Genomic DNA, 4,644 nt, shown 5'->3' on the forward strand with positions numbered 1-4,644 from the left:
CATTCTTTGGCGCCTGCCATGTCATGTCGTTCAAGTAGGTCTCGAATGTACTTGTGCTGAGTGAGAAGGAGGCCAGAGGAGGTCGGAAGTACTTCAATGCCGAGGAAGAAGTGGAGATCCCCAAGGTCTTTCACAGAGAACTGTGTACCTAGTGCAGAGAGGAAGCTATGCAGGAACTTGCTGCAGTTGCCAGTAACAATCAGTTCGTTAACATATACTAGGAAGTAGCATGTTACAGGTCCTTCGTGATATATAAAGAGAGAAGCATCACTGTGGGAGTTAAGAAATCCGAATGAGAGCAAGAAGGTTTTCAAGTCATTATACCAGGCCCGTGGAACCTGTTTGAGGCCATATATGGCATTTCGCAACTTGCAGACGAGATTTGGATTGGACTGATCAATGAAGCCAGGGGGTTGTTGCATATAGACCTCTTCGGACAATGTGCCATGTAGGAAGACATTGTTTACATCCAGTTGACGAAGAGGCCAGCCATGAGAGATCGCGATGGAGAGGATGAGCCTAATTGTTGTGGGCTTGACAACCGGGCTGAAGGTGTCCTGAAAATCCAGTCCTGGACGTTGATGAAAGCCTTTAGCCACAAGACGGGCTTTGTATTTGGAGATGGAGCCATCAGGGTGTCTTTTGATCCGAAATACCCATTTGCAGCCAACAATATTCTGAGATGGAGAGGGAGGAACAAGCTCCTAAGTTCCATTGCGCAAAAGAGCAGTCAGTTCATCGAACATGGCTTGCCGCCACTCAACATGCTTAATGGCATGTGTGACACAGGTTGGTTCAACAGAGTCAGGTAGAGGATGCTTGGTGGAGGCTTGGTAAAAACGTTTTGGTTTGAAGATGTGGTTTTTAGACCGAGTTTGCATTGGATGTGGTGGTAATGGAAGGGAGGTGTGAGGGGTTGGAGGGGCCAAAGGTTGTAAGGATGGAGAAAAGGAATTACCTGAACTCTCTGAAGGAAGCAACATGTTGTCTATGAGTGGCCGAGAGGCAGAGGCAGTGGCAACTGATGTTGTTGAAGGAGGCACTGTGGGAGGCATGGACGTACGAGCAAGAATTATTGTCGTGACAGGTGAGGGCCAAGAAGTGGAGAATGAAGGAAAGATGGATGTGTCAAAGGAGGGAGTGACAGAAAAAGGGAATTCAGACTCAATGAGGTAAACAACCGTTTGGAAAGCATAAGACCAGTATTTTTGTGGCATTTTTGCGTGGTGGAGAAGCGTTAACCAGTGTTGACAATGTGTTTATGTCGTATTTCAGAGGTGCCGTTGTGTTGAGGAGTGTGAGGTGGTGTTTTTAGATGTTGAATGCCTTCAGTAGACAAAAAAGTTTTTAAGGCAGTGTACTCACCACCTCCATCTGAATAGATAGTAACGATGGAATGCTTGAAAAATTTCTCAACGAGAGCTTTGTATTGACGAAAAACAGAAAAAACATCAGATTTAAGACGCAATGGATAGAACCATACGTACTTAGTGAAATGATCAACAAAAATAACATAGTAATAGAAGCCATCAACAGATAGAACCGGAGCAGGACCCCAGACATCAGTGTAAACAAGATCAAGTGGTCCATTACTAGTTAATGTTGAATCACCAAAAGGTAAACGTTGGCTTTTATTACAAAGATAAGATTCACAAGTAAACGGGGAGGGCATTGCAGAAGAAAGAGGAAGACCAGAGGTAACAAGTGACTTTATTATTTTGGAGGAGGGGTGGCCAAGTCATCCATGCCAGATTACTGGTGATGCAGACGAAGTAACACCAGTTGAGAGAGCCACAGCTGGACTTGGAGAGACATCCTTTGAAATGGGCCACTCATAGAGGTCATGACGATTCTTTCCGTGGAGTAGAGGAGTCCCCGTATGTAAATCCTTAACAACAAAATGAGATGGAAAAAATTCAATAGAAGTGTGATTGGAACAACAAAATTTAGCAACAAGATGAGGTTTTGTTTGATAGAAGGAACACACATGACATTAGATAAGGTGAACGCAGGGGAAATAGAAGTGGAACCAGTATGTGTTATAGATAAACCTGAACCATCGCCAATGTGGATGTCATCTGGACCCTCATAAGGCTGGTGAAGTGCAAGAGTGGATAGCTGAGAAGTAACATGGTGAGAAGCACCATAGTCGACAATCCAAGGTGCATGAGTCGATGATGCGGCAGTGGTGTAGTTGGCCGAGGGTCGATTGGGCCGAAGTTGAGGAAACAACTTGAAGCAACGCTTGGCATCATGCCCGCGTTTATCACAGTACTGGCAGACAACCTGAGAGGATCGAGCAGTGGAGGAGGTCGATGGTTTGAACTGTGAGGCAGGAGATGTGGGAGTGGGAAGAATACCAAGATTGGAGAGAAAAGTCGAGTGTTTTGGTTGGCGAAAAGAAGGTGAGTGTTTGGTAATATGAGCCGTGGGTGGGGTGGATTCAGAAAAATGTTTTTCATTATGCAGCAGGAAGGTTTCATGATCAATTATTTTATCAAAGAGCTCTTCAAAGGGTACTACAGAGTCCCGAGTCCTTATAGCCGTAATCAGTTCTTTGTAGGCGGGCCCAAGACCACGAGTGGTGTAGACAAGCAAATCAGCATCACTCGGAGGATCACCAAGCGCAGTAAGCTCATTTGCAATCTGTTTAATGGATACAAGAAAATTGGTTACTGAAGAGGAACCACGAGTAGTCATTGATAATTTGTCTTTGAGATGGATAATATGAGACGTCGAGCGTTTGGCATAGAGGCGATCCAAGCGATGCCAAGCTTCCTGGCTTGAACTTGCAGAGGAGACAAGAGGAATGACAGCTTCACTAAGAGAAGCAAAAATAGCATGGAGAATCAATTGATCTTGACGGCGCCAGATGATATGATCTGGATTTGGAACCGTCAATCCATTTTGAGAAAGCATAGCCAAGGGACATGGAGAAGAACCATCAAGATAGCCAAGGAGATCCAATCCAAAAAACAGCGCATGAAACTGGGCTTTCTAGGAGAAATAGTTTAGGGACGTGAGTTTTAAGGGTAATTAAGCAGCAATGTTGATGGTGACCAAGGAAGAGGCAGTATTGGCAGCAACAGTAGGAGTGAGAGGGGAGGACGTGGTTGTAGAAGATTCGGAAGCCATCGAGACAATAGGAGAAGAAAAAAAAACAAGGATCAGAAAGCTCGTTAGAGTAGGACTCTGATACCATAAAGGTTTTAGAATAATGACTTTCTATATATTTGTTTGATTACATTGCATGGTATATATACACGTACACGTATAACTAAAGTGCTGGATTTTAGGAAAGTATATTAACCATCAGAAACTAAATCCTAGAGATGATCTGTATTGGTTGTTGGAGAGAATCTTGGGGCTGAGTCCTCAGATGCAGCTGCCGAAGATTTAGGAGATGGTGTTGCAGAATACTCGCTAACAATTTATAGATTGGTTTGTTTTTCGTCCTCATAATTTATTTATTTATTTTCACGTGACCTTAGTGCTATAGATTTATTAATATTGGTTGATATAGGGTCTTTTTGATACAAGGGATGAAAAATATGAGGGATTAGAGTGTGGAAAGTGAAAATTGACGTTGTTTTGTGGGAAGGATAAGAGGAAGGAGAGCAGGAGACGTTTGATTCATGGATTCAGAATAATGATTCAGAACCATTTTCGTTTTACGTGTATTTTTTATGAGAGAAAACACTGTAAAGAATCATGAATCATGATTCAGAATTAGGAATGAATACAGAAAACAAACATCTAGGGATTGAGAATTCCTTATGGCCCACCAAAACTTATCCTCTCATCATGAGACGGATCGGAGTGGAAGTAAATTAAGGCCTCGTTTACTTTGCGGATTCGAATTTTCAATTCGAGAGAGCTTTTCACTATAGCAGAAAAAGTTAGATTTGACATTTTCTGAGAGTTTTTTACTGTAGAAATTTAAAACTGAAAACTTGAATTGGTGAAATGAACGATGCCTAAGTTCTTGCACTTACTCATATTATCCTTAGTCAGCCACCAAATTTCTCAAATGATAATATTTTAATTGCTTGAAATTCTTCGGTTCACCACATCAAAACCTGAGCAGAAAAACTGTTTTGTAACACGAGGAAAAAAAAATCCTGACATTACGTGCAAAGTTAGACGCCTTATATACAAGTATTGACTTTTTAACCGTCGATGAAATTTTTTTTTAAATCAAATTAATATTTTAAAATAAATAACTATTTGTTTTTCTTATCTAAATAAGATATTACCAACAGTTAATCCTTTTCCCCCCCCTTTCTTTCTAGTACGAAACAAGAGAATTTGTTGTTTTTTTTCACTTTGTTTCAAGGTTCATCTTCATTTAAGCCTTTGTTGGAAATTCCATAAACAATATTCTCAAAGTGGCAGAGCTTCTCTTCTTTGGAAATATTTTTTCTTCTACTGACAGAGATAGAATTCATCCATTCCTTTGAATGAAAGTTCCAGTTCCTGATTGTCTTATTTGGCATTACACAAAAGATAGAATCTATCGAGTTAAATCTAGTTATCATCTAGAAGTTATATCAAAAGATTCAGCCTCTTTTTGTGATCCAGTCAGTCCCTTTGCACAAATGGTGGAACCTTTTTCTAATTTTGCCACATCCAGAAAAACCGCTC

This window comes from Morus notabilis, unplaced genomic scaffold (assembly GCF_000414095.1).
Source record: "Morus notabilis unplaced genomic scaffold, ASM41409v2 Scaffold269, whole genome shotgun sequence".
In the NCBI taxonomy this organism is placed as follows: domain Eukaryota; kingdom Viridiplantae; phylum Streptophyta; class Magnoliopsida; order Rosales; family Moraceae; genus Morus; species Morus notabilis.